The sequence below is a fragment of the Ixodes scapularis genome, unplaced genomic scaffold, assembly GCF_016920785.2.
Source record: "Ixodes scapularis isolate PalLabHiFi unplaced genomic scaffold, ASM1692078v2 PGA_scaffold7__128_contigs__length_106722199, whole genome shotgun sequence".
NCBI lineage: Eukaryota > Metazoa > Arthropoda > Arachnida > Ixodida > Ixodidae > Ixodes > Ixodes scapularis.
This window is the reverse complement of record NW_024609882.1, coordinates 42,156,414-42,182,326: the sequence shown is the minus strand read 5'-3', so window position 1 is coordinate 42,182,326 and position 25,913 is coordinate 42,156,414. Positions and strand designations below refer to the sequence as shown.

Genomic DNA, 25,913 nt, shown 5'->3' with positions numbered 1-25,913 from the left:
GACCGTTACGACGGTCATTGTAGTAACCGACAGTATCGGAAACGAAAGCCACGCCGTACATTTCCTGTCAGTGACGCTAGGACCGTCGCTGGCGCTAAGCAGCCCCGCAAGCGGCGTTCCGTATGCGGTTGTATTTACCAGCGCGGGGCCACGGAGATGGCGTGCTGCGTGTTATACCATCGGGGGCCTCCGTCGCCTTCTTCAGCTCGCGGCCTAGCGCCGTCAATGGAGCTTCTTTGTGGGCGGCCGCGGTCTGGAGTCCGACCCGCCGGCTTCGGTTTTTCTATGCGGCTGGCGGCGGCGGCGGAGCTCGTAAAAGATGCCTCAAAGGAAGTCGGCCACGCAGAAGAAATCAAAATAGGAAAAAAAGAAATACGTTGTTGGTGATGCGGGGAAGTGTGCGAACCAGCGACGATTCCTCGATGCACTACGCGGATTTGAAAAGTAAAAACGTGGGAGCTCACTTTTTTTTGTTTGTTTGCCGCTGTAAATGAGATTGTAATTATATTGATGTTTGTGCAAGTATTTTAGGCGGCTCTTTTATCCCAATTAAAGATGTCTCGCAGCTGTTCAGTGGCCATATGAAGTGACATGACTAGCAACACTTGCCCAGTCATCATTGCGCCTAGCACCGTTACGTTTCATCTCATGAGCATTTATAAAGGTAATTACATCTCCCCAATATTTAATATGACAACAACAGTTTCTTGCCTCAAATATGACCGCGCGCATCTTTCTCAAAATGTTATACTGTACCCACACCCATACTCTCGCGTTTCTATCCTCGATTATTCCTCGATGTATTCATTTTCACCCTTCACAGCTTGTCTGTAGTCGTTATGTATTGTATTGAAGAAATAACATTTATGTTGATCCAGACATACGCGGCAACAAGAGTAGGCAACTTAACTCGCACCATGAATCATAACCTAACCCGAGATCAAAAGAGTTCGTGTTCTTCTTGCTCCGCGTTCCATTCGCACCGAGCTCGGGCAACCACGCTGACCTTCGAACGCCGCCGCTTTTCACGGCGAGCTCCGAACTGGTCGCAGGTCGCTGACAAGCAACCGCGTAGCCAGGCCTGGTGGCATCGCCACCGACCAGTTCTGAACGATGTTGTTGCTGCCGTTTCTTATGTTGCATGCCTGTCGTGAGTTGCGACTCGATTTGTAACTTCCCTGACACGTTTTACGCCCCCCTTCCTCCCTAAACCCGCCCACAACGCACCAGGTGCACGCGCAACGCACAAACTCACGCGCGTGGGTTATAAACAAACGCGCACACACGCAGGCGCCTTTATTTATTATTACTTTTTTTATGGACGTAGTTTGGGGATTGGTTCTTGGACGTTTTATTCGAAGCTGACTATACATAACGACACCACGAGGACGAACGTATCCATTATCTTCGAGTGTGGTATGCATTCTGCCGAGCACTATTTCGGAATACTGTTTTGTTTGGCGGCTTGGTTACGCGGTCGCTCTTAACCGGTTGGTCTAGCTAGTGGCCGTTCACGTCGATGCAAGCCACCCCGATCTGGATCTTCTGTTTCGATTTTTTTTTTTCTGTACCACTCGCGTTTTGTCGTTTATCTTGCAGCGACGGGGAGGTAAGTTATTGTAGGTAACGTTTCGAGTTATATGACGGAATGGTGTGCTGTTAAGTATTAGTTGTCGCCTTGGTCGAACCGACCCTTAATACATGACGTTTGTACGTGCCCCTTGTTAGTCTGGTCGCGCCATGAATTTTTTTTTTTTTTTTTTTTTTGTCGCACCTATGGAACTTTACGGTCAGATACACTGTGAGTTCACCTAAACTAGGTTACATTTTGCGATGACCCGCTGTGTTTAAAACTGCTTTAGTATTCGTGAGTCTCAAAATAGGCAATTCCAGAAATGTGCGATTCCCTCACCGTGTCCTCGGTGCGTTTTGGCCATATCCTATCTACGGCACGTGAAATATTACCCAGGACTAGAAGACGAAGTTGATGTTGGCTTGACATTTGATGGAGTGAGAACGCAAAGAAGGCAGGACCTTAAGAAAACAATGAACGTATCGAATTTGTCTTGCGTTCGCTCTATTTTCTTCGTGTTCTGAACTCACGTAATGATAACAGGGAATAGGTTGTTCCGCTTCCAGGTGAAACGAAGTGCCAGAGTCAGCCTGAGCGTACATCGGCAAAGCCCCACAGTTCCCTGCGTTTCACGTTGCAATGTGGGATTGCCGTGAGGCCTTCCGAGATTTTTCGGAAATGTATGTGGAGCTCATCAGTGGTGTTTATACTCAAAAACAACTTTATCTGCAATTTGAGAAGAAGTAAGGACCGCATGTGCACAGCTTTGACTGTCGCCCCAAATGCACGACGGCACTGTATCTCATCGCCAGAAAAGGTTAGCAAAGATTTCTATCTATAGGGGCTGGGCGGACATGCAACGCTACCTAGTTAGAAATTCGCACATATCTTAGGCATATCCTAGTCGCATCCATTAGACCCGGTACCCCATTCGAGCGTCCAATGTTCTTTAGGACCGTGACTCAGCGCTCGTGTCCAGCAGTTCGGTGGTAGGTGCTGCTCAATGTTGCCAGCTTTGGCCACCAGTTGCTCTGAATAGCAGTCGACCGTAGTGCCTCTTGTTCACTGCACTGGAGCTATACGTTTTAGGAGCTCTAGGTATTGGGTATGTGACTTGGAGCACATCTAAGTAAAAATCATCTTAAACATAATAGCTAGAAGGACCACGTGCTGACACCGTTTAAATGGACCATGAAATTAATTCTGTGCCGGAATAAATGGTTTTATATTTGGATTTATTAATCGCATACCGTTTAGCGGTTTAAAAGAAAACTAGTACGTGAGCGTAGACAGCCAAGTGTGCGCTTTTCAGTACAAAAGTTTGAAAATATAGCGGTCTATTTCTTGCCTACTTTTATTCGAGAGCACTCTGCTTTTTCACTTTGATACATCCGCACGCCCAAGCATATCGGCCGAACCCCACTGACGTATTGGACACGTGCACTGCGTCACTTGGACGTGTGAGCTCGTCAACAATCAATCCATCGACGAATATCTGGATTCGCGTTTGTGGCCATCAAGTGACGTGACGGCACTTATCATCACTTGCGAATGGCAAGTTCCACGATGTGCTCAGAAAGCACGGTTGAAGCTTGGAGCCATCGCATTTCAGGACCAGCACCGTCAAGGTTGGCAATCTGAGATTACTGTTATATGCGTCCATTAAAGCAAAATAAACCAGACTGGCCAGCCGTAAATGTCGTTGAAGGCCGGCCACGTCGGCAAAGAAGGCTGGGGGGTTGTCGCTGTAGCTCAACATTTGTTGACGATTGCATCAGATGCAAGGAACACAAGGGGCAAACCCCGCCGACTCTCAGATGGCCATGAGAACTTTTGGTTCCGGTGAATTACTACGCCACGACCACGTGATATCTAATTTCGCTTTTGAGTTGAGGAGGAAAACTAAGCCGGAAGAAGTTGAAAAATCATTTTATGGTCCTTTTAAATCGAAGATATGAGGGATGGCGTTCATATAATAATAATAAAGTGTTTATTAAAGAGATCTAGATGAGCACCGTACCGGTGTGCGGTCGTGTGTCACTATGCTGCGTGACGCAAGCTGAAGTCCCTGCGGACTGGCGGTAGTGCTGCACTGACTAGGCAAGAAATGAAGTGTCTCGCAAAAAAGGCAACGAGGGTGGGCACTGACTAAATTTCTCATCTACGGTGGAGAAGAGCTCACCGACTTCCCGCACTCAGGCTATCGCGTCTAAATCAATCGCTTTATGTGAGAACCCTGCATAGGTCTTGATTGCTCGTGTTGGTGTTGGTCGCACCGAAAAACCATGAAAGATACACTAGGCTCGTTCGATTTCACCTTCGCAGAAAAGTGTAGGGCAGTTTACTTCCGGTGTATGTATTGAGATACGACCGGAAGTGCACCGCCCTACGCTTTTCTCCACCGGTGCAGGAGGTAAGTCGAACGAGCCTACTGTCCACAACGGCGCGCTTTTTGTTGCTTTGACGTCATAGCGCGTGAGAACAATGTCGCACCGGGCGAAGTTAGGGGGGTTAACAGTGTGCCAAGACTTTCCTGTCTCCCTATCCCCTCCGCTTCGTAGGAACGGGGTCTGCGTAGTAAGGTAGGAACTGCGTATTAGTGTTATGGCCCCTTCGTTGCATTCAGGCAATATATCTAAACCCAGCTTCTTTTTCTTCTTTCTTCTTTTTCTGTCGTCCCCCGAGACCCACGTTACCAAGAACATCAAGACACCTCGTGGCAGGACGGGCCAAGTATAATCCGCCCCGAAGTGCTTCCTCGGTCCGTCGCCCTAGCGAAACGGTTCCTCGATACACCGCGTCCCGGGGCATCAAAGTGAGGACCATAGCCGTGGCGGAGTCGCATTCCACCGGAGTCTAAGCAAGCGTCAATTCGGGGAATCCGACACACTTGGCTTGAGGCTCCCTTGACGCCCCGGGTCGCGGTTCTTTCTTGCTTCTGTCTCCGCTGTTGCCGTGGTCCCGCGTCTTTTTCTTCTTTTCTCGGGTCTTCTCAGTTCACGCTGATTTATGCCCGTTGGGCGACGCTGCGGCGCGAAGATGCTCTCGCATGCGTGCTTGCGTCAAGAAGGGCGCGGGCTTGGAAGAAAAAAAGAGCCGAGGTCGTCGAGACGATTCGTCGTCGTCGCCGCTAGATTTTTTTTTGTCGCGAGGACCTCTTCTTCTTAGCCGCACCTTCTTCTCCTTTTCGCGGGCTGGCATGCATCATTCATATTGTGCGCGTCGCGAAACGCCGAGGGCAGTCAGCCATGCGTCGCGCGGAGAGCCGTGGATAGACGCGCGATGTATGGTAATGGCGGACGAACGCGCGATGCTCATTTGCCGGATTTCGGTATTATTTTTTTTTTTTCTCGCGTAGAGATGGTTGTAAGCGGGGCTGGTGGCAGTGGCGTTGTTTTTTCCCCTCCGAGGGTTCAATGTCGGCAGAAAGGCGTCGACGCGATACGGACACGCTTCGCTTGTGCGCTGATTTGTTTTGCGGCATCGTCGACGCGCGTGCGCGTGCCTGCTCCTCGAGCGCCGAGTTCCTGTGGTCATTTGTCGCCAACCTGCGACACATTACGTATGCGAAAGGTTGTCCTTCGATGTTTTTTGCTACGTGTTCTATACTTTAGATACTTTTCGACTTGCCTGACAGGAAGTGAAGCTTGTATCTCTGGCTGAATTGTTGTTGTTTTTGCTGTGGGATGACTGTTAGATTGCTGCAGTTGTATGGCCGTCCTGGGGCGCCACGTGAACACCTAGTGGCGGTGGTGGGATTTGCCTACGTGATGGCAAGCATTACCGTAAATGGTGGCCCTGACTTTGTTTTGGGAACGGCACCAGCCAAGTCATGCCTCCTCCTCCCTCCAGATGACCAAAGTTACCCATTCTGAACCACGTATCGGCTCACACTTCTAAAGGTGGTAACAATTTTTTTTTTCGGGATTACGTGGTTTTTTATCTAGAGTAACACCTCAACACCTGCATTGTAGGCCCTTGTGGATGCCCGATATGGCGATACCTTAAATAAATAATAAACATATCAATGATAGCCAATACACAAGGGGCATGAAGTGTACTTAAGACTAAGCAATGCATACCAACGTGACAACCTTCTCGCCCCCCCGTCAAGATGACAAAAGGTACACCGTATAGATATCCGAAAAACAACTTAAAGTCAAAAAGCAGAACGTCATGGAGTAAATTGAACCGATAACTTCTTTACATGATCGCAGTTGGACATCGGAGTCGTATATAAATACTACCAAAGCACGAATTCCGGATTGTTGGGGAGGTACAGTCGTCCGCAAAAGAGATAAGAACACACTAACACACTTCTCGTTGAGGTTGGTATAAGAGCCCCAGGCAGAAATAAAAATGAAATAGAAGTTACCCTTGCCGCCTCTGCGTGGTAATCACAAACAAGAAAGACGCTATTCCTCTTTTCTTCCAAATCTACTCTAGCGCTCCCTTTGTAAAACCTCGTTTGGCGGACACTTTTTTTTTTCTTCTTCTTTATAATCTTTTTGAGTCCGAAAGTGCGTTCGTTGATGAGGAATTTGACACTAGTGACGTACCAACTTGTTTTTGAGGGGGGAGGGGGTAAACGAGACCCTCCGGGGTCGGGGGGCGGTGCCCTTGGTTCCCCTTGGGCGCCGCCGACCAGTGTTTGCCCTCCCCAGTGGCGGCTATTTCAAGAGAGGGGAGGGGGGGGGGGCAAAACACATGCCTTCCCCCCCCCCCCCCCCCACACACACTCTGAGAAATGTGGGTGGGGGGGGGGGGGGGGGCTTTGGTACGCCCATGTTCGACACTCTTTTGTCAAACTCTTTTGCCATGTTTATAAAGTAAAAATTAACAGAATAAAAAATGCTATTAGTTTTTTTTCTTTTTTTTATGATTTGAAACAGTATTTGCAAGACGAGCAGGCTGATTTGAGAAACCCGCGACCGGTTAGGCAAGAGATAATTAACGCGGTTCTTTAATATGTTCTGCCTTTCCCAGCCTCAGTTTCTTTTCTTTTCTCCTTTCTGTACAAGCAATCACTACACCGTCTCTTTTTCTCTGTTTTCTTTTTTTCTTCTTGTTTTAACGAACGAGTAACTATTTTAATAGACCACTCTGTGTCTATTTGCAATGTTCATTTCGATATCGCGCTTTTCTGGTTAAACCTGTTGTGCCCATTGCTTGTAAATCGTTCTTTTGTTTTCCTGAATTTGTGCTCAAATGTTTTGTTTCTCCTCTTTCTTGGCAGGTAAGTGTCGCTCCTGCCTCACCTCCCGTGCTGTCATGCCGGCTCCCCTCGGTGTTCAAGTCCCGGTTCGGTGACGGCGTTTCAGGTGACACGACCCCCCTCTCCGGACATTCGGACGAGACTATCGGAGTTTTGCTTCGATTTATCGCGCAGTTTCGCGCCTTATGCGATCTGTACTGCTGTACAGCTCTCACATCCAACGAAGCAATTTTTTTTTATTGGTATTTATTGGTATATAATTCAGGACTTGCGTTGGGATAAATATGGTATTAAATTTGAGTGACCGCACGAAAATGTGCGGTGTATACTGCAATGACCTCTCCTTGTTTATAATGAACAAAACCTAATCGAAAACAAATTAAATAAGCTTTGTTAGGGTAATTTTATTTTTTTCTCGTGGCTTTACCAGTTAGTCGCAAAAATAAAGTAGTAATGATTAAAGGGGTTATGACACAAAAATTAAACGGATAGATTATTCTTGAAATGGAATGCTCGTAGCCTACTAGAATATACACCAAGTTACGCGATTTTTAGAGCTCTCGTAATTGCAATAATCAATTTACCAATTTTTATAATTTTCATCTGGCGACCAGGCAAACTGCCCAAGTTAGTCACACCATGGTGTCCATAAATCACGTGATCATGAACGCTTCCTCATCCTAGGCGCTCCCATGATCGCCCAAGCTCTCCTCGCCGCGGTACGATCGCAACCGCTCACGCAATTCGGCAAACCGAACGCTATTCTCGCTCTCGTCCCCGACCCGTCGCCCTTCAACCGTGCATGCGCCTCCGAGATATTCCCCGACGACGGTGACCGCGGCGAGTTCGTCCGTAACTCGCCATCGCCGGAGCTGGTCGCCAGCGGGTCGCAGTCAAAATGAACAGCTTCCAACATCTCTTGATGGCAATCACTCTCATCGATGCTGCGATCAATGTCAAACACTTTGACGAGGCGAGCGATGCTGTAGACGTAATCGTCACGGACCGCATGCTCGAAACGCGGAAAGTAAACAAAGAAGTTGAAGCTCGAGACGCCAAGAGAGCCACCAAATCTGCGAGTGCGTGCAAGGGGACGCCGCGCGGGAGGCTGGCTACGTCACCAGCCTCCCAGCCGCGGCGGCCTTTTCGACTGGGGCGTATCCGAGGGTACCACATATAAATCGATTTATCCACGAAACTGTCGCGCCTTTTTCAAAACAAATTTAGCAGGATTAGAGGAACCTACAATGAGTCCTAGCAGTATACTTTTCTCATATTTTATATTTTAGGGTGTCGTAACCCCTTTAAGTAGTACCGCGAAAGGCTGCTTGCAAAATGATGCCATATGTTCGAAGACGTTGCTCTGTGCGCCTACGGCCGCGTTTAGGCGCATCGTTTCTCGCATCTCGAAGAGGAGATTCAAATCTCTCACGTACGCATGTACACACAGCGGAACTTCCCGGAGCGCGCAACGCTACGCCAGGCTGCCCCGCTGGCGCGCGCTCGCACGCGCCAGCTCGCCACGCGTCCGCTATGACGTCACGGCGCGTGGCGGAACAATAGCCGACGATAAGGAACGGCTTTGCGGGGCCGTGGTGGGGACCGCCATCAAGTGGGAGACGGCCAAGAGGGGGGGTCAAAAGAAAGCGACAGCCGTCGCCACGGCGGCATTGTGTTCGCCTCTCCGCTCCGCTGGGCACAGATTCATGCCGACCGCCGCTACTTGTTGCCTGCCCCATTCGGGGCACCTCCTCTCCACCTAACATTGTAATCGTTGCGCGTAATAATGCCCTCTCCCTTATCCTCCTGCTCAATAAGCACGAGGGAAAAAGGGGGCTTCTTGTTTGAGATGCACCCAGCTTCGTTCGAGTGTATCTCTTTTTTTTTTTTTTTTCTCTCTTTTTTCTTTTGTTGTTGGAGTTTACGTAGGTTTGCGAGGTTTGGGGTAGAGTTTAGAAGCAGGGGTGGCGGGAAGGGGGGGAAGGGGGAAGGTAGAGAAGGGGGAGAGTCGAGTGCGGTTGCCCCTCTCTGCGCGGTGCGGATCAGGGGTCCATGTTTTGGCGGCATAATTACACGTAAGGTGCGCGGTACGGACAAGAGGTATATACTCTACACAGGGGAGAGGGAGCTATGTTCTGAGAAAGGTCTCATGGTACTCGAAGAAGGAAAGTGGAAGGGAAAGGATAGGGGAAGGTTGCTGGGGAGGGGATCACGGGGCAGAGAACGCGACGCAACGTACGGCGTATTTTAGCATTTTTTACTTTTTTGTGGGTGTGGTTTATTTTGTTACTTTTTCTTTGCAAATGTTTGCTTTTTGCCTTCCCTTCGAGCTCGTGTCCATTGTAGTGAGGCAAAATTAAGTCATCCGGCGACGGCGGTGGCGGCCCTCGCAGCGGTTGAAGTAGGTCGGTGGCTCACGGGAGAAGCTTGCATAATTGAGCGCGAAGCCAGGAACACCCCCCCTCCACGGGGTCCACATTGCGCTGCTTTCTTCCCTCGCTGGAACCGCGATTCGCTTCGCACCGGGGAGTTGCGGTGGCGCTTTCCTACAACGCACTCTCTATTCCCTCTAACGGCGGATCGCCGAGCACACTACGAGCCATCGGAGCCATTCCAATGCAGTGCGAGTGTCACGTGAGCTTCGGTAGGGGGCGCAACGACGTGCGGAACGCGTAGTCACGTGATTTTTTTAAGGCTCGGGATTGGCTGGGATGCCTCGTGGCGTCCGCTGCGTTGCATCGGAAGGTGAGCAACAGAGTACAGCTAGAGTCGTACTGTACGGCCCGTTTGTTCCGTCCGTGATTTCCGATGGAGTCGGGGCTTTTCGCTTACCTTCTCCCTTCTCTTCCCTTCCCCATCTCCTCCTCATCCTTTCTATCACTCTTTCTTTCTTCTTTTTTTTTTTCCTTCTATTTCTTGTGGTGAGCGTTGGTCGGGTTATGATTTCTGTGCCCCGATTATGAGTAGTATTGGCTCGAGGGATGTGGTATAGAAGAGAGAGGGCTTTGGCGGCGTCCCCGCTGTGCGCCCTGAGTGTGTCTGTCTTTTTAATCGTTTTCGGGCAGGAATATGAACGGGCGAGGCTCTGTGTGCGTCCGTGTTCGGGTTATGGACGTTTTGGAGCGCGGTTTTTAACGACGTCGTAATTTAGGAGAGTCGGGGTCAGAGCGACGCCGGTTCCCGCGTGATGCACTCTGATTACACGAGGTGCCTTCTTACACGATAACTGTGCTTTGCATTTTTTTTTCTTTTTTTTGTTTCCTCTTTGTCCGTAATGTGTGCCAGACAATATTGGTGGCCGTCAAATTTAACTGTCTAACGAACTCAAGAAAGAAAAAGTTTTCAAATCTCACAACAGAACAATGACCAAACAGTACTACGTACGTTTCACCAAAAATTAAAAGCGCAGTTTATTCTACGAGACGATGAGGGCACTCTAGGAGCCCGAAACGTGCTACTTCCCCGCGTTCGTGGTTTTTACCAAATGGTGTCATCCTAACACCACCCAAGAATAATCAATATGTTTTAACACCTTGTTTCATCTCCACGCGACGTTATCACGCTAGGATGTCTAATTTGTGTGGGCTCTCGACCTCACTGTGGTGATGCCAATATTTCATTCCGTAGGCTTTTTTTTTTATTCTAGGTGGCGTTAGTTATCCTCAGCCGAAGAAAACAAACTCAATGAATGCGCCATCACATTGCGCTTTAAGTTTGTGCTTTTGCGTTTGTCTGCATTCGAAACTCCGGTTGCACTCTACCCGGTGGTTAAACAAAATACAGCTACAGTCATTCTATTGTTAAAAGAAATATATATATATATATATCTATTTACCTTGGGATGCTTCTAGAAAATTAGCTTTGTAAGCACTCCATTAAAGCTCTACTGAAAAAAAAAAAATAGCGCCGGGTGAGCGAAAGTGGTTTCTGGCGCTGAGCGTACTCGGCAAGAGTTTATCTCCGGTCGAGTACGCATGCCAAACTCTAATCACCCAACACCGCCGCTCCTCGCGGGAGAGCTTACTCCACGCCTAATTAAGCCGAAACCGCCCAACCATAGCCAAAAAAAAAGCAACAAAGTATCGTTTGTTGGAACGCGAACGCATGCACTTTTGTCGGTATTAGTGTTGCCATTATTATTATATTTACTGTTCACTGGTCCGTTACGCGTTCCGATCTCAAACTCCGATACCCACCGTGTACGACACGAACAGGGAATTGCACTACGGCGCGCCGGGATGCGCGGTGACCAGCCCACGTGACTCCCTCGTGCCGGCTGCACGAGGGGGAAGGGGCAGGAAGTGAGGGCGAGAGCGGCACCGTTTCCTTTTCTGCGCATGCGCCTGAGCTTTCCTCCTCCCTTTTTACCGCTCTGTTGGCCGTTAATCAGCGCTAATTGCTTTTCGACCTGGTTTTCCGTCGACGCGATGGGACGCCGATAAGTGGGCTCACCCGCCACGCTCTAGTCTCTAAAAGGTCACGCCGATACATTTATACGCTCTTTTAACTTTGATTTTGTTGTTTGTTTTCTGTTCTCACAGCTTCTTTAGAAAACGGGTAAATGCGGCTGCTGTTTTGCGTCACTTTATTTCTACCGGCTAATCTTCAATTGGCTTTGTGGGTGTACAGACAGTTTCCTTGCGGTGTTTTGATAGTACCTATGCTTTCGTGGTGCTCATTCCCTCGCAGCAGCGTTTACGATCTTGCTGATTTTCATCGTATTTTAGTCGGTTTTGGCCGGCCCGTTTTGCCTATAGAGCAACTGCTTCAGTTGCTCTTAGCAACGAACACCTCAGCGGTCGTGCTGCTTATAATATCTGTTGCCAGTTGTTTAAACCTTTATCTGAGATAACAGGCAACGCCGCTCTGCCCCCCCCCCCCCCCCCCAAAAAAAAAAAGGAATCAATAAGAAACGGTTAAAATAGTGTGCGACAAAGCAAAACGATATCGCCCGAGCTTCTTGTCACCTAGGCTAGGTGGCGCAACTTACCACATGTTATAAAGGGTACAGCTGTTAGCATCCATCCATCTCTCTATCATCCAATGGCATCTAAAGCTAAGGAAGTCGCATTTCCCAGTCGTCTCCGCACTTAGTACCGAAACAGCGCGCGCCCATATAAACTCGTCCTGGAACGGAGCTCCCTCCCTCCAAGTTCCTTAGTGGTTGTCGTCCTGCCCAACGGCGGTCCACACGTTAAGTACACGCCTGCGGGACATCGGTAGATGACTCTGGCTGTTACATAGTGTTACCAGGGATGAAGCGCCCATCGAACAACTCGCAACTATCCACTTTGTCGGTCGTTGCAGACTTGACCCAAGCAATCGACCGTCGTTAACGTCTATTTTCTTCTCTTCTTTTAGTTGGAAGGGGGGGGGGGGGGGGGGGGGGGGGGGAGCGGGAATGCCCCTATTTATTGGTTGACCTTGAGCGTGCAATTAAAACGCAGTGCGCCGAGGCATGCGCCGAAAAACTGAGGGAGAGGAGAGGAGGGCGCGGGGACATCAGAAAGCCGAGCTCTGATTGGACCGATTAGTGGGTAGACCTGAAGCTAGCTGCATCTGCCTCTACGGCGCTCGTCGAGCGCGTTAGGACGCGGGACGCCGGGCGTCCGGTTCTCGTAATCGAGCGGGTTCGACGAGTGCAGTCGAGACAAAGGCAGCTAGATTTAGGTCTGCCCACTAAGCGGTCCAATCAGAGCTAGGCATTCTGACGTGCCCTCTCGTCTCCTCCACTTCCTCACTTTCTCGGCGCAGTAGTAAAAGCATGACATCGATGTTGTTCTTTTTTATCTTTTCTTCTTTTTTCTAGGCAGCCTTACGAAGACAAAATGTCTATACTTTGTCTCATCCTACGATGGACTAAAGGCCAAAGCCACGGGCCGCCAGGTCCAATCACGTTCCACGCTACACTATGACAGCATTGATTAGGGGTGGACGAAAAATGCTCCGAACCCAAAAACACTGCATCATTTCTATAGCTTCGACACTGCAAACAGCCTCTCTTTTGGAATGTAAAATTGTTGAGTCAGTGCTATTTCGATTCGAACCACTGTCCGCCCACCTCCATCAGTGGTCCGAGACGCGGGCACTGATACGTGCATCAAAGCGCAATACGCAATTTCTAAGTGGCTCGTGATTGGATCTGGCGGTCTGTAGCTTTTGCCTTTAGTCCATCGTAGGGTGAGACGAAGTATAGTTGGTTCACAAAATGAGCACACTACTAAATTTTCTAGCAGCGTTTTGTTACGAAAAAAAAATAAGAAAAAGACGATTCATTGTTTATATGAACGGCATCCTTCGTATACGTTCGCATATGCCTACGGATATACGTTAAAGCATTGAGACATGTCGCCGATCAAAAATTTTATGCTTAACCACTCTTATTCGCGCCATAGACCTATTGCTAAATTACCCAAGCATCAAGGAGAATGCAGGCATTGGTGTTGCACGCGCCGCACGCGCTGGCCTCAGCAGTGGACTCTTCTAAAGCAAATGCCTAAAACAAATTGTATCTTGCACGCGCGTTCGTCAACGCTTTATTTTGGTTATTTACTTGGAATCTTTTATACGGGGAAGGCGTGCGCCTGCGGCACGTGGAACACCAATTCCTGCGTTCTCCTCGATGCCTGGGTAATTTAGCAGAAGGTATATTTGTATCACAATAAAGATATTTTTTTCTTCGTTCCAAACATGAGAATAATAACGAATTCGTTCCTGACTAAAATATTGTTAATCTTGCCTCAATACCTACCTTGGTCTTTTATAAGGCGCAGTAAATTAACATTGCTACGTAAAGCGCTTCTCTGCGATTGACAGCCACTACTGTAAAATGTCCTTTAAAAAAAAACTAAAAACAACAACAATAGAAACCTTTATTTGAACTGCATAGTACAGGGAGTGTAGCTTTGGCAGCATCATGTTGTTCGTCATGTATCTGTACGTGCTCTAACATCGGTGAACCAATCATAAACATAAAATTCCCAGTGACTTGCACTTTTTTACGCTGCTTGATTGCCACTCGTTTCCAGGGAGCCAAAGTATCCCCGTTGATCCCCGTTTGTCCGAGGGATCCCCATTCCTTGTTTCCGAACTCATAGAGTGACGGGATCAGCTCGATTAGGGGATCGAGGCTTGGCGGTCAGCCGCGTTAAACGCCGAGAGCCACCGAAACTTTTCTCCCCGTTTTTCACGCCAGGTCGCTGGTGTGGTTCTCGCGCGGCCGCGAAGCTCTACGTCGACGTCGCCCGAGCATATTCTATACCGCGTCTATACTTAGAAACTTTGCGCGGGTGCTTCCTTCGTTCACCGTGGGGAGGACTCTCACCTCTCGGGCCTTATTTTTTCTTTTTGTTTTTCTCTCTCTCTCTTTTTTTTCAAATTTTTATTATTTATTTACTTTTTCTTTTTCTTCTTATTTATGCCCACCCTTCCGTTCTGCGCTCTCTTCTTCCCTTATGCGCCCGTGCACCCTTCCGAAAGCATTGAAGTTTCGAGACATCCGCGGCCGAAACAAACTCCAAAGTCGCGACACTGAAAAACCGTTAAATATAAATCGTAAAAAAAAAAGAATAAAAAAAAAATCAACAGAGAGGTGGCGATGTAAAAGGGGGCAAATAAAAAAAAAAAGAGCCGCACGTTTTTTTTCTTTTTTTGAGCCGCGTGTAAATAAATATTGAAGAGACGTACGGGCCTACGAGTTTCACTTCTTTATTGTTTTCTTTTTTTTTTCTTCTTTTTTATATACATATATATATAGAGAGAGAGGGAGAGAACAATATATATATACATGGGGTGGATGCTGAAGCCACCCATGGTTCCCGGTGTCGGCTGAGCGGTAGCAATATTGCCCGTCATCTGCGAAGGGGTTTGGACTGGGTTGAAAACGCCGACGGGACCGGAGGAGCGATGACGAAGACGAACGAGTTTTGTCGTTACGTTCGCTGTGCCGGCGTGCCCCGTCGTGGATGGCCTCGCGTCCGACGGAAACGGGTTGTTCCTAATCGGGAATTGTCGGGAGACTGGGTGGCGTGAGTTTCTCGGGGGTGGGACAGCGAATCGGTATACGCGCTGTTCAACCTTCATTTGAATGTCGGTCCGAGACAGAAAACAGACGCCCGTCGTTGTAGCTCGTTCTGCTCAGAACTCGACGTAGCATACCGAGCTCTCCGCATGCTCGAGATAGTTAGCACACAGGCGTCCGGTCCTGTCAGTTCGACATGTTGGTAAGAAGGTTTGGTTTCTGGCGTTCGATCACAGAACACCGCCCGTAGAAACCGTCGCATCTTGGAAAGTATACCGGTCCAGGTATCGTCGCTGACAGCTAATGTTTATTAGCTGTCAGTCGCAGCAAGACTGAATTCAATTCCGCAGCTTGTAAAACTGCCACAGCATCACCATCGCCACCACCCCAAGAAGGCACCCGTGTGCGTGAACGAGAGAAGCGATACGCACCCTATCGTCACCCGATCGCGATGCGCCGTTGAGAACTTGGCTCGTCCTCATAATACAAACCCCAAAAAGAGGGGCTCCGCCGTCCCTTCAGCCTTTGTGCAACTCGCCGCCGTCGCGTATATACCGCCATGACGAATCTGGACATTTCCTGTAGTCATCCAAGCAGGGCCGTACTCTGGTGTCATCCACTGCCTCGATGTGTGTGTGTGTGTGTGTTCAAGATCGTTTCGGTCATCAGCGCGGCGGCGTCGGCCCGCGGGGGCAACAGCACAATAGCGGGCGCTCTCGTTCAAACACACAGCGGGAGCATCATCGGATATGAGCATGAACCCCGTGCCCGGAGCTCTTTTGTGGCCACAGGAAGGCATTAGGACCGCGCGGGGACCCGAGCTCAAATCTCCCCTTCCCTTTTTTTCTGGACAGGCCGGGAGACAGAGAGGCGAGCAGGGATGCACACACATAGAAGGCACCCGTTTTTGTCTTTCATCCCACGGAGCGGTGATGTATTGGCTGGCTTGCGTTACTTAGGACCTAACTGTTGCTCACGCTTCCTTTTGTGCGGCCGCGGCATCTCTCTGTGAGATGTGTGGGTGGCTCGGGAAGATGTTTTTAGTTTTTGTTGATGTGTTGGCGGCGATGTCGGCGGCGCTGTTGTTCGGTTCGTTGTGCGCGAATGTGGTGTCTGAATGGCCGAGAAAAATGGCCGCGCTTGGCGTGGGAGGACGTTTTTGATGACGCCGTTCGGGTTGTGTTATACCCTTGTCCGGGGGCGTCGGTGTGTCTCGGGTTTCTGGTGCTGTTTTTGTGATGACCGCATGGGGAACAGAAGTCGTGATCGACGCGTCGGCTGCGCGATTCTCAGAGATTTTTTTTTTTTATGTGTGTGTGTCCAGCCATATTTTATAGGGTCGCGTACAGACCACGAACAAACGACAAACAGTGTTAGTAACACGTCGAGGACACTTTTTGGTGTCAGTGCTTCGTTTTACACTTGGAATTCGTTAGCTGGTAGCCAATTAACACGTTTCGCAGACCGTGTGAGTTGTGAGCAGAGATGAACGTATGTTTGTGAATACCTCGACTTCGGTTTGTTGGCAGGCAAAATTCGATGTCTGTGTCGCTCTGATGGCAACCCGGGTTCCTATACTTGATACAACTGCAGTAGTTGTAAGTGAGGTTCAGTTCGTCTTAGCTTCTTGCCTTCTCCGCACCTGTTAAATGTCTGCGTTCCAGTGTAGATCGCAGATTTTATACAGAGTTCTCATTATTTATTACTATTGTCAGCTAAATCACTAAAAGAGTAATAATTGAATGGTGCACCGTTTCATACAAGCACCCAATTTAGACTGTCAAGATAAAACCAACTACTTTGTGTTTTTTAAAGGGCACCATAAAATTATTTTTATCGCTTATTCGGTGTTGCTTTTTTTTTGTTTACCGTTAATCTTTTAGCACTTAAAGAAAACGAAGAAGACTAATACATGTCATCGTAAAACTAGTTTTATGGACGTCGTTACTTAATTCACGGAGATTACACTGCATCTCCATTAACGTTTTTACGCTAACACGCAGTATACTTGTTACCCCGAGATCACTTATCACTTATCAGCATCACCCAAACGCCCCCCCCCCCCCCCCCCCCCCCAACCCAAACCCTGCGCATGCTCCGAACGGGCTTTGGATTGTTGTCTGCTACTAACGACATTCTTGAAGGCGTATGGAGTTAAACATTGGCAGAACATTGAAGCTTATCTATGCCTGGATGAATACCAGGGATATTCATCTTGTGGAGCCGGTTTACGGTCCATATACACTCATATAGCCCAATCATGCTGCTTACAAGCAAGTCCGCGTTTGCCCACTGCGCGGGTGCAGAAACTACATTCGCATGAAATGAAGCGTCGTGCGCATGCGCCACGCAGACAACAGCGCCACCGCAGCTGTGTGACGTCAGCGTCACGTGATGGGGTGCACTCGTGCGTTCACCGGACTCGAACAAATTGAGCGATCCGCAACGATTCAAGTACTCCGCGTGGCAAAGAAAATGCGGATAGAAACCGCGAGAAAAAAGAAAAAAAAATATGGAAAGAGGCACTCATTTCAGCTCTCCGTTTTCCCACCCTAACTTCTCGCACTCAGCCATTCTTATGGCGGTCATATGCTAATGGCGCTCCTCTCAGCGGTCTCCCGCGCAGTCCTCAAATCGCCACGTGGCACTCTACTTTCTGTTTGTTTGTTTTCGTTCGCTTGTGTATAGACGCGCGTTCTCTTTCTATGTTTGTCCGCCTCCCGCGCTTTCAGTTTCTTCCATCTCATTTGCATAATCTGCGTCGGGCAAACACTTTGTCCGGCTCGCTTCTCTCGGACGCGATCCCTTCCCCCGCGGAATGGCTCGAGTGTACGCGTAGCTTTCTTGCGCGCCGATCGACCACATAATCAGCTGAACGTATAAACCTCTCACTAAACACACACACACGCGCACACTCGCGCGCGCACACACACACACACACAGTGAAACACCACAAGCAAAATTTAGTCAATAACGCTCGGGCTAGCTATTATGTTGTATCTTTGAGGTTCGGTCTCTCGCGCGTGTTAGACATACAAAAATGTTTCAAAGCGTTCGTCCTCGGCACAAGCGTGTGTTGGAAGTTACGCTTTTGCTAACGGTGGACGATTCGTTCGCAAATTGAATCATCACTCAATAAACGAGCTTTAAAAATAAAAATTAAAAAAAAAAACATTCATGGCGCACAAAGAATTAGGAGCCTGAAAAGAAATTTCGGCAACTTTTTTTTTTTTTTTTCTTTAAACGAGAAACGCTTAAATTATTTGCGCGCTGAAAGAGGCGTCAAAGGAAGCGCCCTTCAAGATTGGGGACAGCCGAGCAGTGAGCGTCGAATCGGCTCTCCTCAAAAAGGAGCACACATCCCGCGCCCGGCCGTCGTCTCACTCTGGAATCTGCGGGTTTTATGTTTGGCCGCCTGTACGTATGATTATCTCCCTTATTATTCTTATTAACCGGATCTAAAGAGCGCACGCGCCTGTTTGCTCGCGTCTATTGAAGTCTATTATATCAACGCCGCGGTTGAGCACGGACGCTCGGCGTCGGCAGCTTTTGAGTCCGTTCTCAAAAGGAAGATGAGAAAGCTGGCGCGCGGATTCGTTTCAACTGTGCGTTTGGGAACGGTGCGGGGGTGGCTGGCTGTATGCGTTCGGCAATCTAGTATCGTCTTTGCCGCTTTCATTGTTTCATTGGGGTTCTTCGATTTGTCGCTTTCGGGGTACGGGGATGAGCCAGCGGCGCGTGGCTTTGATCTCGGAGCGGACGCCGCGTTTGAGTCGTGCGACGCCGGGCTCGCGACTGTCGCCGCCTCGGAAAATAAACACGGATGGTCTCATTATCGGCGCGTGCGGCCTTTATGATATTTGCGCCTGCGTGCGCTTGTTTGGATTTTGCTGCCTGGTCTCTCGGGCGCGCTGAGGAGTTGGGACTGTTTGAAGGAGAAGGCGTGCTGATGTGACCGATCGGGAGAATATATATTTTCTCGGTCTCTTCATCTTGTACTTTTTTTTTCTTTTTTTGATACGTACCTTTCTAATTGTAATTGCCGGAGGTGTGATTGTAGCTTTCTTTTTTTGTTGTCTGTGTACATCTAAGGATACGATTTTTTTTTAGTCATGGTGTTTTTTTTTTTAGAGATGTCGCTTCGCACCGGATGTATTTCTTGTTTAGTTTTATGTTTAAGAAGGCACAAATGTTTCACTTGAATTCAACTACGCGGCATGCTTTCCCTGCTTCTTCCTCTGCACCTTCCTGCACCAATAGTGCGAGCGCTATCCCATTGCTCAGGTTTGTGAAATCCTCGAGTTTTACTACGACAGAACGTGAGGCCCTTGGTTGTCATAGAAGGCGTTGTAGTATGTGTTCGTTTGCAGTCATAAGCTTGTGTAACGCTGCCGGTCAAAACTCAAGACGGTGCCGACCATCCCTTAGCCTTTGACTGCGCTCCGACTGCTGGATCACGCACTCGCGTTTCACTCTTACCTACTGCGCTATGATTCCCCGCGTTCCAGTGGAACGCGTTGCGTGGAGTTGAAAACATAGGTGGCGTCAATGCGCAAATAGCATTTGAAGCCTTCCTAATACGGGACGTATTAGACGAAATGTAACGCAGTATTTGCGAGGTCAAATGTACGGGCCACTTATCAGAAATGGTCGCTTTGAACGTTGTCGGAATTAAGGGGTAAAACCAATAAGGGGTAAAAAGGTAGGAAATGTACACGCGAAACGGAGGTGGATCACAATTACCCCGACATATGACGTCCTTTTGTTGTAAGCAGTCGTAAGCGGTCGTAGCGGAGTGGGTCACGGTCAAACGGAAATGTCTGAAGCAGCCTTTACGGTGAAAATAATATACAGGCTTCACCGGGTAGAATCCGTCCTCTCCTAAGATAAACATATTCACAGAGCGTCGCTACGGAGTTAACTGTAAGCACGACTTTCCCCATCCCGAGGACTTAATCCGCCATATCCCGTACCGCGGCACTTGGAGCAACGGCAGCAGCGAGCGGTTCTCTCGGCGACGGGCACACAGGCCCGCGGCAGTTGGAAAGGGTCCAGTTACCCCGCACAGTAGCGCGCCGGTGTCGGCCGGGGCGGCGGCGGGAGCGGCAGAGTAGGTACACCTATTCCGGGATCGGACCCATTGTTGCAGTCTTGCCAGGGGGGCGCCCGGGGCGCGGACCGAGGCTTTTGTCTTTCGTGCTGCCCTCCCTCGGCTCCTTCTCGACCCAGGGTCCGGAAGAGGGAGGCGGGACCCCGGGCCCGCCGCGGTTCCGCCTCGCCGCCGGCGAGCGAGCCATGACGGGAGGAGCTCCTCCTCCGCTTCGGATGCTGCGAGACGCTCGCTCGCTCTCTTGCCGCTCTCCGGGCCGGCGGCTTGCTGGAAACAGAGCCTCGGCGGTCTTGGCCAAGACTGCGCGAGACAAAGCACGGCCGAAGCTAGTGCGCGAGTGACGTGGTACGTGAATAGTGTCTCGAGCGTTCGGGAGCCCCAGGCTTGGCAAGCTTTCTTTCACAGTGTTTACAAAGATCCCGATTCTAAAGACGCCTTGCAGCTGCTGTGCAAGGGCGCTGCCATAACCGACCTTCGTTTTTTTTTAAATTTTATTTCCTTTTATTCCGTTTACTTCATTTAATCATTACCACAGCAGGAGAGGTTATTGCCATTTTAGATCCTACTGTGTCCTCCTTGGCATTGTCCCTTGTAAAGGCTCGTCAACGCCCGCTTTAGTGAATCGGCATCTGGGTAAGACGAGAGAGGTCAGCAATGGCGGCTGTATTCTGGCGCGTGCGCAAAGCGTCTATTTGCAACGTTCATTGCGTGTTTTTGAAACTTCTTTCGCAGCTTCGTCTTTCGACCGCCAGGCGCCGTAAATATCTGTTTCGGTCGAGAAGGCCGACAAGCGAACCTTCCGTCACAGCTTTCTGTTTTAGCCACTAGGGGCCGTCGATGTCGCTGGAGTCTCCAATGTGGAGCGGAAGTTCGTCTGCTTCCCGCACAGGGACTGCGATGACGTCAGAACGCCGAGCTCTTATTGGGCGACTGAAGAAAAAATAGTGGGCGTACCTCGAGGCATCTGGCATTGGGGTCTAATTACTACCCTTCAAATCAAAGCCAACCAGAGCTCGGCATCGTTCTGACGTCACCGCAACTCCTGTGCAAAAAGCAAACGACTTGCTCTCCCCACAGTCAGTGACACTCCAACACGCGCTCGTGGCTTCCGCCGTGCTTTGGCCGGGCGTGTACGACCGAAGCTCACGAGAGTGTTATTGAAGTTCAGCGACAACTTAAGAAGCGCGGGGCGTAGCGAGTCCCCGAGCATTTTAGTATCCCTCTGCATGCAGCCAATCAGATTATGGCGTTGACCAGTAAAAACTCCGGAGAACGAATTATGAAGGAAGAAACCGCGGCCTTTGTTTCTCAGGCTGTCCCCGCATAAAGGCTGGCGACCAGATTTGGGATTCTGCAAGGCAGAAGATCCTCCTGACCGTGGGGTGGAGGAAACAGGACACGGTGGACAGGGTAGAAGGGGGAGAGGAGGAAGCGGGGTAAAATTGGAGAGCGCGGACTGGTAGTCGGTCGGTCTTTAAATAAAGCTTGCGCTGGAGGCGGGATAAGTGAAAGACCTCCCTGCCGCTCTCATTCTGTCAGTGACCACTCGCGACCCCAGCGAAACGGACGGCACCTGGCGGGAAAACACTGAGCTGAACGGAACAGGTCCTTTAGCGATTTCTGCTCGTTCCTTGTGGCTTTCGTGATCCCGTGGTGTCGGCGGTGGGCGCGATGGAACAGTTGCCGCCTCGGTGACTCTGTCGTGAATGCCGAATCAGCGTGTGGTCCAGGTCGCTCTGGAGGAAACCTGCGGAACCGCGTGAAGCAGACATTTGCGTTTGTAAACATATTATCAGCGCCGCAGTCTGTCTATCGCTTCCCCGAAGAAGGTGAAGCCCCTCGAAGCTCGCGCTTACGCCAACTTATCGCACACGTGGTGAATAATTATCGGGGCAAGTCACGTTGAGTTCAGTTCTTGCCTTCTGCCATATTGGCCCGACAGTGGCGACCCCTATAGGTTGCTGGAGTCGCAAATAGCAAAATCGCCCTTGAGTTTCTGGGGGTCTGCACGCAGCTTGAGGACATAATAGGGGTGATCGGAATCCTCTATTTTCTATTCGCCAACTAAATTGTTTGAAGGCCTTTCGCCGCAAAAACCGAATTAAAATAAATTTCGGAAATAGTACTTACTAATTATTATAACACCCTTCTTTGCTCAAACAAAAAACGCAATGTTAGTGGAAATTGCGAGAAAAAAAAAAAGCAGTTAAACAGCTTCACTAAGACCCCCCCCCCCCCCTTTCTCCTCCTTTTTTTTCCAAACACAGATACACACCAGACTTAGCAATTATATTTTATGGAAACTTCTTAACGTCTCAATTACCTTTCTTTTTTTTGCGGTAACGTTCTATGGAATTCAGTTATTATTTTTCGGTAATCAATTACAAGAAACCAATTATGTGTTACCGAAAGAGCTAAAATTATGGATTTGGTTGTTTTTTTTTTTGTGTAAAAAAAAAAAATCGCTATCTGCCCGAGTGTTACTCGTCTCTGTTGCACCGACTTTGGACACTTTTTTGACCCTACAACTAAAATAAATACCAAGATACCCGAAGGATTCGAATGTCAACCCGCCCCCACCTAAAACGCTTTCAACTGGTGGTCGCAACAGCGAAGCGCTTCAAACGTCCGTCGAAGCACCGCGCATACACGACCTGGTAAGCGAAGTGTTCGTGCGCTAGAACACCACTGTTCCCTCGAGCGCATCCGCCGAAAGGCTCTTCAGCGTCGAGGTGGATATCTTCACAAGGAAACGTGGAAAGATGACTGACGAGAACTTCGGACTACAACTGCCGTTGGAGCTTAACAAGGTGTGGATGGCAAAAAGAAGCAAAATGTAACCACTTTGAACATACGTAATATGTTCGTAATAAAAAGAAAAAGAAAGGAACGTGAAAAGTAATAAAGTATTTTCTGGTAATTTGGTTTAATTACTTTTGTGATGCAGTAAATGATTAGTGTAATCAGGTATATTTTTCAATAAAGTAATTGTAATGTTAATCGGTTACTTTTTTAGTAACGCGTGTAAGACTGACACACTCCCCCCCCCCCCCCCGCCCCCCCCCCCCCTCCCCCCTTTTGACAAAAAAAAAAGATTGAGGCATTTGCGCATGGGCAATTTGACTACCCCAGGTAGAAAAGTTTTGAAGTAAAAATCCGTACAAAACCACTTTCAAGATGTACTTTTATTCATCTGCTTACAAGCGCCCCATCATCCAAATTAGGAAGCAGCAAGTGAGTAAGGTTACAAAGCAGAAAATCGAACGCGACCTTGATTCTGGTGTATCGAGATTTCTAAAACGAATCTACCAACATTCTTCCACGCACAGTCGTATTCACGCAGCGTGAGAACGAATTTTAATGTATACGCTAGAGCACGTAACTAGATATAGCCCCCGCGCGCCGATGTGCCCTTCCCGGAAATCACGTGACTCTCGCAGGTCCTTGGATTGGCTCTAATGGCCGATAGCGTCCCGCTCAGGTCCATCGTAAGAACCAGAATGCCACGTATTCTGTCCATTAATTGAAGTTCTAATTGGGCACGTACCTGGGTCTCTAGCAATGCCCGGAACGAACAGAAACTCACGGAACAGGTCGAACCTTCCGTGTGCTATAAAGCTCCCATTCCCGCAATATTAAAGATTAACCGTTCGCGCGCGCGCGGGCCACTGTGTGTGCTGCCATGATTTTTTTTTTCTTTTCTCCCGACGTTCTTTGTAGTCAGACTTTCGCAGTCGCGAACTAAGCGGCCCATTAAAGCCGCAAACCAAACATTAGAAATGAGGACGATGCAATAATGATGATGTCGAGCGTCCAGGAAGCACCCCACAGGTAACGAACAAGAAAGAAAGAAAGCCCAAAAAAAAAAAGAAAAAATATACTAATCTTAACAAGAATAACTCGCGGAGCCAAAATGTCGCGACCCCCCCATTATTGAAGGGAGATGTTCTTGTCTGAATATGTACACGTAAAAAAAAAATAATAAACGGAAAAAGAAAACAGGCTGAGAAAAGCGATGAATTTTGCGGCCGAAGAATGGAAGAATAGGCGAGGAGAAACAACCCTCGCCCTTCTCGATGAAATGGGAAGATGTGGAAAGGAGGAGGTACAAATATGGCGATGACTTGAAAGCAGAAGACGGCCGTTCGTTCCTAATTACCGACGAACACGAATCCGAAAAGCGCAGCCGATAAATGCACTGCTTCCCTTCCGTCTTCGCCCTCTTTGTTTTGGCTTCTTTGTTTTGTGTGCTTTTGTGTAGTTTGGTGTTTGTCTGTGTGTGTGTGTGTGTGTCGATAATTTCGTTCGTTAACCTCGTAAGGTTCGCGCGGCAGGTCGCTCGCTGGCTCTGCTGCTGTGGCTGCGAGGAATAATACGAGCGAAGACGATCGTAATAAGAATACGCGTTCGATTGGAGGATGGGGAATTGCGCCGAGAGAATGGGAAGAGGGGATAAGGAGAAAAAAAAAAGGGAAGAGAGAATACTTTTTTTTTCCCGTTTTTTGGTGGTCTTGATACTCGTCTCTGTGTTCGGTTCGTGCGGCGCCTTTATTCGGGTGAATAATATATGGCTGAGAAAAGGCGCCTTCCCGTTTTCTTGTGATGAGCGGGCAAAAACGGGAAGGCGCATAATAAGGGGAAAAGGAAAGAAGAGAAAAGGGGAATGAGGGATAAAGGGAATACGGGAACACACTGCACGAAGAGGAGGAGGAGGAAAGGAAATGAGGAGACTGCGATGCACCTCATATTTACGTATTCCTTTTTCTTCGTTTTTTTCTTGGTTCTTCTTGACGGCGTTTTGTGCGCATATTTTTCTTTTTTATGTGTCCGTGATGCCCATTTCCATCGATGTAATTATTTCCTGCGTGTTGTGTTTTTATGGGGTCGGATCTTGCTGGTGATTTCTTCTTTCTGTCCTCAGACTGGTAGTTGTAACTTTTGTGTTTGCAATTTCATCCCTCATTTTTTTTTTTATTACATACGATGTTTTATACTTATAGTTATAGTGCTTCATTTTACATGCTCTTCTTGTTTTGTGTTCGCTGAATGTCTTTCAGTGGTTCCGTGAGCATTGCACGCGCATTGGTTCGACGTAGCTGCCGTAGTTAAGTGTGAACGTCATCGGTGTTACGTCATTTCCCAAACACGTCTCGTTAAAGCCGTGCTTTGCAGGAAAGCAGTTAACCCGACTATGTTCCAATTAAAATATGTTGGGCTTCAGACGAACAAATGTGGTAATATTGCGTGCACCGTTCGTCTGCTATCTCCGTAACTGGTATTCGAATATTTTTCTACCTCAACGAATACTGGTATGAGCTTTGCTATCTGCCTCGTCAACGGGCGATCTCCTCAATTCGTTGAGGTCATTCTCCCAGCAGCACTTAGATAGAAATCCGCAGTACTGAAGTTTCTACGCCCGGGTTACGGGTGTTTCTTTTTAAGCTGAAATTATTTGCAAAAAAACGCCGTGAAAGCTACACTAATGCTGTTTGTGCAGGTGAATTATACTGCCAGGGGGACATAGTATAGGGTCTAATGGTAACGATCAGTCGGCTAATTAGAATGCTAATTAACGTTTTAATTATTTTAAATAAGCGTATGGCTCTTATTACAAACTTGCGGAGCGTCATCGGAAACGACTAAATCGGTCAATGTTAGAAAGATTTGGAGCACGTGGAAAGCACGGTGTAGCGCTAAAGTTATCACTCGTGCAGCAGGACTAAAGGCTCTTACGCAAAGTTGCGTACGGGAGCGTTTGAGTGCGTTGGACTGCGTTGTGGCTGCGAGAATCTAGGACATTCCTCCTTTTAATGTCTGCGTGCCAAGCTATTCCTTGAATTGTATTCCACGCTTCATATGAAGCACAGTTGTTCCGGTGACTCACTTTCGTTTTACGACGCAACGCAGTCAAACGCTCTCAGGGCCTTTACGTACAGTTGCGTTGGAAATAGCTTGGCACGCAGACATTAGAAGGACGGATGTCCTGGATTCTCGC

General features: G+C 48.7%; 1 protein-coding gene across 13 annotated transcripts in view; it reads left to right on the top strand.

Moving 5' to 3' along the window:
- The window catches only part of LOC8042907 (transcription factor SOX-6), a 295,892-nt gene that overhangs the window by 56,055 nt on the left and 213,924 nt on the right, over nt 1-25,913 (top strand). The window contains exon 1 of one of the 13 annotated variants that reach the window (XM_042286522.1): nt 6,837-6,894. The exons of the other annotated variants lie outside the window; for them this stretch is intronic. The gene's annotated coding sequence lies outside the window, so the exon portion shown is untranslated. Of the gene's footprint in view, nt 1-6,836; nt 6,895-25,913 lie in introns of those variants that run through there. 13 annotated transcript variants of the gene reach the window in all.